The sequence below is a fragment of the Arvicanthis niloticus genome, chromosome 1, assembly GCF_011762505.2.
Source record: "Arvicanthis niloticus isolate mArvNil1 chromosome 1, mArvNil1.pat.X, whole genome shotgun sequence".
Taxonomy (NCBI): domain Eukaryota; kingdom Metazoa; phylum Chordata; class Mammalia; order Rodentia; family Muridae; genus Arvicanthis; species Arvicanthis niloticus.
This window is the reverse complement of record NC_047658.1, coordinates 17,148,130-17,161,280: the sequence shown is the minus strand read 5'-3', so window position 1 is coordinate 17,161,280 and position 13,151 is coordinate 17,148,130.

The following is a 13,151-nucleotide window of genomic DNA, read 5'->3' as shown; positions in this document are numbered from 1 at the left end:
CACACCCTACCCTTCTCTCTTCCTGCACTTCCCCCTTTTCCTCCTGGAAAGCAGGTGGATAGCTTGAAGGGCCTATTATTCAAATTGCAGTGAAATAAAAAATCCTGCCCACAGGGGAAAGGTGCCCAGAATAGTAACAAAGAGAGATTTTTAGGAAACACTAAGATTTTTGTTCTGTGGTTTCCTGGTTAAGTTAGGTAAACTGCAGCTACTTTTCACCTTTTAACAATGGTGGGCAAGCTGTGCAGTGATGGCACACACTTTTAATCCCAGCACTTGGGAGGCAGGGGCAGGCAGATTTCTGAGTTTGAGGCCAGCCTGGTCTACAGAGTGAGTTCCAGGACAGCCAGGGCTACACAGAGAAACCCTGTCTCGAAAAACCAAAACCAAAAAACCAAACCAAACCAAAACAAAACAAAAACAACAACAAAAAAAACACCCAAATGTTTAATAGCTTTGACAGAAAAGGAAAAAATGTCAGCTGGCCCTTAATGAGTATACTTTTCTTTATATGGGTCTCATTGAGAATCCCAGATTACCTTAATCTATTAAGTACACTATAATGTATAACACATATTGAATCTGTAATAGATATTACTGTATATTTATCCTGTGCCTTTGGATCATCATTCATACCAAGACACTCTTCTACAGGAAGACGTCATTCCATGTCGATCTGGGTAGAAGTTGTCTTAGTTAGGGTTTCCATTGCTGTGAAGAGACACAATGAGGAATGCAACTTTTTAAGAGAACAAGATTTAATTAGAGCTGGCTTACACTTTCAGAGGTTCAGTCAATTATCATCATGGTAGAAGCAAGGTTGTGTCCAGGCAGACATGGTGGTGGAGGAGCCAAGAGTTCTACATCTTAATCCAAAGGAAGTGAGAGGAAGACTGCCTTCTGCAGGCAGCCAGTCAGGGCATAGAAGGTTTCAAAGCCCACGTACACCATCCCTGACCTCAAGCTGTACTGCACAGCAATAGTGATTTACAAAAAACTGAATTGTATTTGTACAGAAGCACACATGTCGATCAAGAGAATCAAATGGAAGTCCCAGAAATAAACCCATATATGTAGGTACACTTGATTTTTGATAAACAAGGCAAAACTATACAGTGGGAAAAGAAAGCATCTTCAAAAAACGTTGCTAGTCTCACTGAATATCTACATATAGAAGAATGAAAATAGATCCATATTTATCACCCTGCACAAAACTCAAGTCCAAGTGGATCAAGGACTCAATAAAAATGTATATATTAAATCTCATAGAGTGTAAAGTGGGAAATACCTTTGAACACATTGGTAAAGGAGACAATTTCCTGAACAGAACACCAGTGGTTCAGTCTCTAAGATCAACAATTGATAAATCAGACCTCATGAAATTGCAAAATTTTGGAATGCAAAGGACACTGTCAATAGGACAAAATGGCACCCTACAGATTGAGAAAGGATCCTTACCAACCCTACATCTGACGGAGGGCTAATATCCAAATTTTACCAAGAATTCAAGAAGTTAGACACCAACAACTCAAATAACCCAATTAAAAATGGGATACAATGCTAAACACAGAATTCTCAACAGAGGAATCTTGAGTGGCCAAGAAGCACTTAAAGAAATGTTCAAAGCCTAGTGGAGCCCTAACATGTTAGTGATCCCAGGATAATGGGATGGCCAAAGGGATCATTTAGTCTGAGTCTATGTGACAATTTTTGTGTGTTCTATGGATAGAGAAGTGGAGCTGCACAATTCACTTCTGACAAAGAAAAATTGAATTTCAACACTGGACACCTTGCCAAAGACCAGCCTCAGTTTGAAGAGAGTTGCTGAGGAAGAGGTGTCTGGGAGTGGCTACTGGTAGTCAAAGTGGGTCCAGGTTGCTGGCCTATGTACTGCTTGAGACAGCTGTCCAGATTGCACTCTCTATGTTCTGCTTTCTCTGGAGATCTCCAGCTAGCTCTCTCTTTCTCTATTTTCTGCTCAAGACAGTTCTCCAAGCAGTTCACTCTTGCTCTTCTAAAAGATTCTCTAGTTATCTCAACATCACTAGCAGATAACAAGCCCACTCTTTTCTTTTACATATCAATCTAGTCATTTAATCCAGGTTCCCATTTGATTTTCATATGAATCTGCATCCATTGAGCACAGTCCTCTAATTATTAGGAAACAGCATGCACACATTTTCTTTTAATGCTGCAAAAGAATTCAGACATCATCCTGCCTCGGTTAAGCCCTGATAGTAAATTAGCTGGGTGGGACCTCATTCTGAAATTACCATTTCTACCACACCTGGGTTTAACCTTGCTCTGTCCTAGGCTAGCCCAGAACTCAGCAATCTGTTTTTGTAAGTATAAACAAAACAATTTAGCTGGGTGGGCTCTCCTGTGAGCTCCACTCCCTTAGTCTCTTTATCTCCTCCCTTATCTTTTGGCTCAGCTTGGCTGCTTTTGCCCCTTTAGATTCATGAAACCTCTCATATAGTTCATATTGTATCCTTATTTTTGAAAAAATTATATATTTTTGAACACTTTTTTATTGGATATTTTATTTACATTTCAGATGTTATCCCCTTACCCTATACCTGTCCTGTGCCCAGGAACCCCCATCCCATCCCCCCTCCTTCTGCTTCTAAGAGGATGTGCCCCCACCCACCCCCTCCTACCTCCCCACCCTCAAATTCCCCCACTCTCAGTGTCTAGCCTTCATGGGAACAAGGATCTCCTCTCCCACCTATGCCCGACAAGGCCATCCTCCCCTACATATACACCTGGAGCCATGGGTCCCTCCCTATGTGCTCCCAGGCTGGTGGTTTAGACCCCGGGGAGCTCTGGGTGGTTGGTATTGTTGCTCTCCTCATGGGGCCCAAAAACCTTTTCAGCTCATCCAGTCTTCTCTCTAACTCCTCCACTGGGAACCCCTTGATCAGTTCAATGGTTAGCTGTGAGCATCCACCTCTAAATATGTCAGACTCTGGCAGATCTCTAAGGAGACAGCTATATCAGGCTCCTGTCAGCATGCACTTCCTGACATCACATGTTTTTAAGAGTTCTTTTCCACAGCCTTAAGTGCTGTCTAGAAGCATTTACCATTTTGTAGAGACATTAGCCACACCTTGGCCTTCCAGACAGGGACTCTGTCTGATTATCATGGAGTCATTAACATTAACAGGGAGGACAGTTATTGATGGAGGAATGTCAAATATGTACATTATGCTAAAAGAAAAAAAAGCTCTTATGCCCTCAGCAGCCATCAATATTGGTGGAGGTCTTTGTCAGCTGTCCCTGTCCCAGGGGCAGGAACCACATCATTCTGTCCCTACCAAGGCCATGCAGGACTCAGCAACACCCAGTTATTTATAACATTGGTGTTTCTTTTTTTTGCTGTTTGAGACAGGATTTCTCTGTATAGGCCTGGCTGTCCTGGAACTCACTCTGTAGACCAGGCTGGGATAACATTGGGTTTTTATCTTGACGTTGTGTTGCAACTGTGCAGTGGTTCTTCCTTCTTGGAAGAAAAAAGTATGATGTAACTTCATTTTGATTTTTGAGGAGCCCACAGCTAAGAGAATAGGTATATTAAAGAAACACTGAGTCTTTAAAGTGTTGAAATTTTTGAAATAAAGACCTTTAAAAGTTGGACTGTGTTATATTATGATAAAATATTATCATATATATTATATATTATATATTATATATATAATATATAATATATATAATATATAATATATATAATATATATTATATATTATATAATATATATCATAATATATAATATATATATCATAATATATATAATATATTATGATAAAACATAAAATATTGAGAATAATGTAAAAAGCAAAGGTTAACATTTGGTAATGGTATATTGGCTGAGTTGACAAGATGTCAATTATAATATATGCATACACACACACACACACACACACACATACATATGAAATGACAAAACTGATCATTCTCTCAGAAGGAAAAACCACAATTCAAAATGCATACATCAGATTGCACTACAGGAAAATGTGTAGTGTAATTCCCTGCATAATAATCGATGTGGACATATGGGCAGGTAGTTCTGAGAAGCATTAGAAAGATGGCTGAACATGAGTTTAGACAGCTCTCTTAGTTAGGGTTTTACTGCTGTGAACAGAAACCATGACCAAGGTAAGTCTTAGAAAGGACAACATTTAATTGGGGCTGGCTTACAGGTTCAGGGGTTTCAGTCCATTAGCATAAAGGCAGGAAAATGGCAACATCCAGACAGGCATGGAGCTGGAGGTGCTGAGATTTCTAAATCTTCATCTTAATGCTGCTAGTTGAATACCTGCCTCCAGGCAGGTAGTATAAGGGTCTTAAAGCTCACACCCACAGTGACACACCTACGCCAACAGGGCCAAACCTTCTAATAGTGGCACTATTAGAATACTATTAGAATAACAGTAATACTCCCTGGGCTGAGCATATATAAACCATCATAATCCACTCCCTGGCACCCATAGGCTTGTTCGAATATATGGATCTATGGGAGCCATACCTAAACATAGCATAAGGCAGAATACATTTAGTCTAACGTCAAAAGTCCCCATAGTCTAAAACAGTCTCAAAAACGTTAAAACTCCAAAGTTGAAAGCCTCTTCTGAGATTCATCTAATCATGTGTAATTCCCAAAGCAAGATATGAAAACAGGCTAGGCAGTGGTGGCACACGCCTTTAATCCCAGCACTTGGGAGGCAGAGGCAGGCGGATTTCTGAGTTCGAGGCCAGCCTGGTCTACAGAGTGAGTTCCAGGACAGCCAGGGCTACACAGAGAAACCCTGTCTCAAAATAAATAAATAAATAAATAAATAAATAAATAAAGACATTTAATTGGGGCTGGCTTGCAGGTTCAGAGGTTCAGTCCATTATCATCAAGGCAGGAACATTTACCAACATCCAAGTGTGCACAGGAGATTCAGGGACTTGTCTTCAGTAGGTGTGATGGTTTGTACATGCTTGGTCCAGGAAGTTGCACTATTGGAAGTTGTGGCCCTATTGGAGTAGGTGTCTTACTGTGGGTGTGGGCTATAAGACCCTCATCCTAGCTGCCTGGAAGCCAGTATTCTGCTAGCAGTCTTCAGATGAAGATGTAGAATTCTCAGCTGCACCTGCACCATGGCTGCCTCCACATAAAACCATATATGCTGAATCTAATAGAAGAGACTGTGGGAAGTATCTTCAAACACATTGGCAGAGGAGAAAATTATTTGAACAGACCATCAATGGCTCAGGCTCTAAGATCAACGATTGACATATGGGAACTCATGGAACTGATAAGTTTCTGTAAAGCAAAGGAGACTGTCAACATGACACAATGTCAACCTACAGATTGAGAAAACATCTTCACTAACCCTACATGTGATAGAGGGACAATATCCAAAATAGATAAAGAACTCAATATGTTAGACTCCAAAACCACAAATAACCCAATTAAAAATAGGGTACAGAGCTAAACAGAATTCTCAACAGAGGAATCTACGATGGCCTGAGAAGAAGCTCTTAAACACACGTTCAACATCCTTAGTCAACAGGGAAGTACAAGTCAAAACCACTCTGAGACTCTACCTTACACCAATCATACTGGCTAAGACCAAAAACTCAAATGACAGTACATGCTGGCTAGGATGTAGAGAAATTCCTTTGCTGGTGGAATTGCTAACCAGTACAACTCCCCTCTGCCAATTAATCTGGTGGTTCCTCAGAAGATTGGAAATAATTCTACCTGAAGAACCAGCCATGTGGCTCCTAGGGCTCTACCCAAAAGATGCTCCACCATAACACCAGGTCACATCACATGCTCTACTACAATCATAGCAGCCTTATTTGTAATAACCAGAAGCTGGAAACTACCTCCATGTCTGTCAGCTGAAGAATGGACACAGAAAATGTGGTTCAGTTACACAATAGAATAGTATTCACCTAGTAAAAATGAGGACATCATGAATTTTGCAGGCAAATGGATAGAACTAGAAAACATCATCCTGAGTGAGGTAACCCCGACCCAAAAGGATATTCATGGTATGTATTCACCAATAAGTGCATACTAGCCAAAACGTGCAGAGTACCCAGGATGCAACCCACAGATCATAAGTTTAATAAGAAGGAAGTCCCAAGTAAGGATGCTTGAATCTCACTTAGAAGGGGGAACAAAATAATCATAGGAGGTGGAGGGAGGGTGGGACCTGTGTGGAAGAGGTGAGGGGGGAGGGAAAATGGTGGCAGGATCAGATATGGGAAAGGGGGAGATAAGAGAGAAACCCAGAGGGTCAGGAGAATGAATGGAAATATGCAGCTGTGGGGATAGGAGACATGGGGAATCTCTAAAGTTCCAGAGGCTCCCAGGAATCAATGGGGATGACCTTAGGTGAAATGCCCAACAGTGGGGACATGGAACCTGGAGAGACTACCTTCAGTAGATAGACAGGGCCTCTAGTGGATGTATGAGGTCACTAACCTATCTTCAAAAATTTTGACCCAGAATTGTTCCAGACTAAAAGAAAAGAGTGACACAAATGGAGCAGAGATTCAATGAAAGGCTGTTCAGTGACCGCCCCCAAATGGTATTTATCCCATGGGCAGGTGCTAAATGCTGACACTGTTACTAATGCCATGTTGTGCTTGCAGACTCTGACAGCAGCTGACTGAAACAGATGCAGACACTTACAGCCAACCATTAGACTGAGTTAGGGAACCCTTGTAGAAGAGTTATTTTCACTTAGATCCAGATTTTAAAAGGGGCTTTACAACTTAAAAAGCTATAATTAAGAAATATCCTTCACAGTACTGAACTGTTGCAGGTTTAGTTAATTCCATGCATACCCAATTTGGCTACCAAGAATAACCATCACAAAAGCCAGGACAGAAGAGCTGAGAAAGATTCCTTTCCTGTTGCAGGAAAGGAGAACCTGTGAGTTATTTCTAAAGCAATGCTTTTAAATTTTTTAAAAAATATTTATGTTTATTCTTTAATCCTTTTTTTTTTACAATCCAGACCTCATCCCTCGTTAGGTCTGACAGTCCCACCCCTCACAACAACCCCCTCCCCCCGCCGGCCGTTCCCCATCTCATAAGTTCTTCTATCATCCCCACCCCACCCCCATCTCCAAGAGGATGTCTCCACCCACCCAACCCCTACCCAACCAGGTCTCCCCACTCCTGGGGTCTCAAGTCTCTTGAGGGTTAGGTGCATCTTATCTCACTGAGGCCAGACAAGGAGGTCTTCTGTGTATGTGTGTTGGGCAGCTTCATATCAGCTGGTGTATGCTGCCTAGTTGGTTGCTCAGTGTCTGGTAGCCTCAGTCCTGTTACCCCTGCCCCAATATCTGATCATGTTCCCCCTTCCCCTCCTTGTCCCGTCCCACCCAGTTTCCTCCCTCCCTCTGCACCCCCCCCCACCATGATTGCTTTCTTCTCCCTCCCACCTGGGTATGAGGCATCCTCACTTGGGCCCTTTGGCTTGGATACTTTTGTGAGTCCTGTGGGTTGTGTCCTGGGTATTCTGTACTTTTTTGGCTAATAGCCACTTATTAGTGAGTACATACCATGCATGTCCTTTTGGGACTGAGTTACCTCATCCAGGATATTTTCTAGTTCCATTCATTTGCCTACAAAACTCATGATGTCTTCATTCTTAATAGTTGAGTAGTATTCTATTGTGTAAATAAACCACATTTTCTGTATCCATTCTTCCTTTGTGGGACATCTGGGTTGTTTCCTGCTTCTGGATAACACAAATAAGCCTGATATGAACATAGTGGACCTCCTGCCTCTGTGATATGGTTGGGCATCTTTTGGGTTTATGCCCAAAAGTGGTATAGCTAGGTCTTCAGGTAGATCTATTTTCAATTTTCTGAGGAACCTGCAGATTGATTTCTAGAGTAGTTGCACCAGTTTTCAATCCCACCAGCAATGGAGGAGTGTTCCTCTTTCTCCAGATCCTTGCCAGCATGTGCTGTCACCTGAGGTTTTGATTTTAGCCATTTTGATTGTTGTAAGGTGGAATCTCAGGGTTGTTTTGATTTGCATTTCCCTGATCACTAAGGACTCTGAACATTTCTTTTCTTTTCTTTTTTTTTTTTTTATCTTTTCGAGACAGGGTTTCTCTGTGTAACCCTGGCTGTCCTGTACTCACTCTGTAGACCAGGCTGGCCTCGAACTCAGAAATCCACCTGCCTCTGCCTCCCAAGTGCTGGGATTAAAGGAGTGCGCCACTACTACCTGTCCTGTTTTCATATCTTGCTTTGGGAATTACACATGAATCCCATTTCCTTGTCCTTGGTCAATGTCAGATTCCTGCCAAGTGGCCCCTAAAGCTTTCCACACTAATATCCTGTCCAGGTCAGCTGGAAAATCAAGTGGGACCCTTAGACCCTGTGGAGAGGACTGAGATGCATAAGAAAATAAAAAGGCACAGCACGTCAAAAAGTCTGATAAAGCTGACAAAATTTTTATTGTTCACACCAGTTATATACTCTAAAAACAGGATATGGGGAGGGACAGGAAAGGAAAGAGGGCTTTGCAGGTGAAGGAAGCGAGCTGCAGATGTGGGGTCTAACTAAGTTATTCTCACAAAGCCTTTCCGTTATCAAGGGTTCTAAAAACATCTATCTAGCAGGATGTTGTCTAAATCTAGAGATCAGGAGGAAGGGTTACTAAGGTGGGTTGCTATGAGGCCTTGTTTGAAGTTCTGAGAACTGTCAAGTGAATCATGGAAGGTAAGCAGAAAGAAGAATAGTAGATAGGAGAGCCAAGGATGAGTGTTTGCCAAGAGTAAGGCCTTTCCATGGCTTCCCACAATATCCAAAACATATAAAGAAACTAGATATTAAACAAGCAACTGATTCAACTGAAAAAAAAAAAAAAAACAGGGTAAGATCAAATTTCCAAATAGAAGAGTTCTAACAAAGTGAAACTCAGCTGGGCAGTGGTGGCACACACCTTTAATCCCAGCACTTGGGAGGCAGAGGCAGGCGGATTTCTGAGTTCGAGGCCAGCCTGGTCTACAGGACAGCCAGGATTACACAGAGAAACCCTGTGTGGAAAAACCACACAAAAAAAGGTGAAACTCAAATGGCAGAGAAACACCTAAAACATTTTTAGCCATTAGGGCAAGGCAAAACAAAACAACTTTGAGATTCCATCTTATGCCCATAAAAATAGTTAAGATTAATAACACAAGTGACAGTTACTGCTGCTGAAGACGTTGAATGAGGTAAAGACTCCTCTACTGCTGATGGGAGGCTTTTTGTTATATAGCCAGTTTGGAAATCAATATGGCAATTCCTAAGAATACTAGGGATCAATTTACTCAAAGCCTATATCACTCTTGGGTGCCCCGCCCTATCTCAAGGCTGTTCAAACATGTTCATCCTGTCTTTATTCATAATAGCAAGAAACTAGGAACAACCTGGATGGCCTTCAATTAAAAAAGAGATAAACAATATTATTAATATTATAATTATTATATAATATTATTAATAGTTGAGATAGTGTCCTGATAAGGGTAAAGGGAAATAATCAGAAAATAGAAAGCCAAAGATGAGGTACCTGGGTTCGGCTGAAGCCGCAGCCTGTTCCTCCCAGAGAAACACGCTGTGACAACAAACGGGAAAGATCCTGAGCTGTCTGATCCTAGTCCTGATGAATCAGGGCTTAACGTTCAAAAGAAATAAAAGAGTGTGAAAGAGAAATCAAATAAATAACAACAAAAAACAAAATGAAAAACTCAAAACCACAAATAAATAAATAAATAAATACCCAAATGATAAAACCATGGGAAAAGGGATTGAACGGATAATTTTCAGAAGACATACTTTCAATAAATATCTGTACTGTTATAATCTCCTAACATGTAAGGGAAATGCAGTGGCTGCGGCAGCGGAGCCATGGTGGGTGGTGATGCCACCTCTGCGGTGGAGAAGCTAGTTTCTGCGCGGAGCAGTTTCGTTCCAACTCAGAGAGTGAGAAAGAAGCAATGGAAAGCGCGCATGGAGTTCACCCTGCGCCACCTGCCTGACTACGGAGACCCAACCGTGTACTCATATAGCTACAGTGTACTCATATAATAAACTTTATTTATTTATTTATTTATTTTGGTTTTTCGAGACAGGGTTTCTCTGTGTAGTCCTGGCTGTCCTGGAACTCACTTTGTAGACCAGGCTGGCCTCGAACTCAGAAATCCACCTGCCTCTTCCTCCCAAGGGCTGGGATTAAAGGCGTGCGCCACCACCGCCCGGCTAAACTTTATTTTTTTAAAGATTTATATTTATTTCATGTATAGAGTACACTGTAGCTATCTTCAGACACACCAGAAAAGAGCATCAGATCCCATTACAGATGGCTGTGAGCCACCATGTGGTTGCTGGGAATTGAACTCGGGACCACTGGAAGAGCAGTCAGTGCTCTTAACCACTGAGCCATCTCTCCAATCCAAGGTCATATCTTTATGTGGCTTTAGCTCCAGTTCCCAGTGACCATTGATTTGATCCCTTGGACAAGCTTCTCCAGGCAATGAAAGACGGCCTGTCACAGAGGGTAATGGCAAGGTGGTGACTGTTGGGAGGGCAGAGCTCGGTGCTCACTGAACTGAAGCGTCTTCTTCTCAGATGCAGAAGGCTTCATCCATTCTAATCATCTGTGCAGATTAGTGAGGCTTAAAAACAAAATGCACTTTCCATAGATCGATTTTATTTTCTGTCTACAACCCCCAATAAAACAGCTTTTCCATGAATAAAAAATATAAGGGAAATGCAAATTAAACTGCTTTAAATTTCCATCTCATCCTGGTCAGAATGCCTCTCAAAAAAGGACAAGTTCTGCTTAGAATGTGAAGAAGAGGGAGCCCTTATTCACTGTTGGAGGGATACTTAGGTTGTGGCAATCCTAATGAAGTCAGTCAGGATTTTGTTGTTTTTTGGTTGCTTGTTTAGATGTGTTTCTGAGATAGGGATTCAGTATGAAGCCTCAGTGGTGGTTTCTAAAATTAGTAAAACCAGATCTATCTATCTACCGTGTGATCTAGCTAATCACATCTAGATATACATACACTCTGGGAATCCACATCATAGGAAAGAGATACTAACATACCCATGCTTACCACCACTCTTTCCACTATTTTCACAAAAGCAAACCAATGGAATCAGTCTATATGTTCATCAATACAGACAGATGTATAATGAAACTCTAGCATAACTTCAATGGAATTTTTTATTGGATCATCAAAAAGGAAACTTATAGAAAGATGGAATAAATTGGAAAATACGAGTGAGGTAATTGAGGATTAGAAAGACAATCACAACATGTCCTCTCTCACGTATAGATTCTAACTTCTGATCGTATGCATGTGCAGCTTCAGCTTCTGCTTCTCTTTAGTGACTCATCAGAGACTCACCGTCTATGAGGCAAGTGCTCCATCTTCTTGGTGAATGAGCTGGGGTTCAGGCTGCAAGATGGATGGGCACTGTGCCATGTTTACGGACTACAATGGTCACAGTAAGGAAAGAAACTCTGGAGAACACGGTGGTGCCTGAGATGCAATAAATGGGTATAGTTATCAATAACGATATGCTCACAAGTAAGAGATAAAAGAGGAAAATTGACATTAGTATAATGCTTTCACATAGTTTATTATAATTGTGACAGTGGTGACTGATAGCTGAGCCTAGTCTCTTGGGATTCCTGATCTCTATCTTTGACCATGAATCTGAGTTCCCTAAATCACCACTCCTGTACTCTGTTCTCAGTGGGAAGATCTAGGACCATCTGTGAACTGGCCATGATGACACATTGCTGTGTAATCCTAGCATTTGAGTGGTATAGACAGGAAGGTCAGAGTAAGTTCAAGGCCAGCTTGGTCTACATGGTTCTAGACCTTCCAGGGCTAGAATATATTTACCCTGTAGACACCTGTCATTACCATTGGCTTTAGCCTCATACTTTACATTAGGTCTACTGATTCATTTACAGCGCTGGATGCATTCCCCCTTCTCCCCATTTACCATGATTTCTATTGTCCACCTAGTTCTACACTGTTTCTATTATGCAACTTAAAAAGGAACGTTTACTTCTCAGTAAGAGGAGAGTTCTATCCTCTGGGGACCGTGAGATACACCCAGTCAGAAGTACTTGACGGTTCTTCTCATATTTTCACTCTAACTGTTCCATATGGATTCACTTTCCTGTTTCCTGATAACCGTTCCTAGTTTTCAATCTTTGAAAAATGAGAAAAGGTCAGGTGTGGTGGTAAACAAGTTTAATCCTAGCACGCAGAAGACCGAGGCCGTGGGATTTCTGAGAGTGCAAAGCCAGAATGATCTACATGGCCAGTTAGTTCCAAGCCTATCAGGCCCACAAAGTGAGACAATCGCAAAAATAAACGAGAACTCTTTTAAGGTTGGGTGGAAGTAAGCAGAAGAGGCGAAGAAAAGGAGAGACATCGGCTAAGAGCAGTTGCTACTCGTGCAGGTGTCCTGATTTCCATTCACAGCACCCAGATGAGGACTCAACATCATCTGTAACTCCAATCCCAGGGCTCCTACACTTTCTTCTGATCCCCACAGGCACTAGGCATGCATGGGGTGCACGATTGTACATGTAGGCAAAACACATGAAATCAAAATTTAAAAATAACTAGAAAAGGTAGGTTTAGGACGATACAATGTCACAGTCTCCTAGAAATAGTTACAAATACCTATAGTAAACAACTCCCCCGGCCTTGGCCTTGTGAGACCGCCTTGGACTTTCAGTGCATCACTTTCCACTGGCCTTGCCTGGTTGTAAGGAACTGAGGCACTTTGATGGTGGCTTCCTTATCCTTGGAGCGAGAGTGAGGCCGTGGCACTTTCTGAAAGAGCAGGAAGCACTAGATGAGCCATAGTAAGTATTGGCAAGATTTACCTCAGCCACTGGTAGCGCACAAGTGCGCTGTCCCACAAGTGGGAGGCGTCTAGACTGTGGTAATCGGGACAGAACAACCGGAAGTGACCTAGGAGGACACACCCTCTTGGATCTCAGCGTAGTTTGCTGCTAAGACAGCGTGTGCTCTGAGTCTGGACCATTGGAATTGTGGGTGTCTGCGGGCGGGCGGAGTTTGTTCCTGGCTCTGTGAGGCGCAGCGTGAGGTGAGT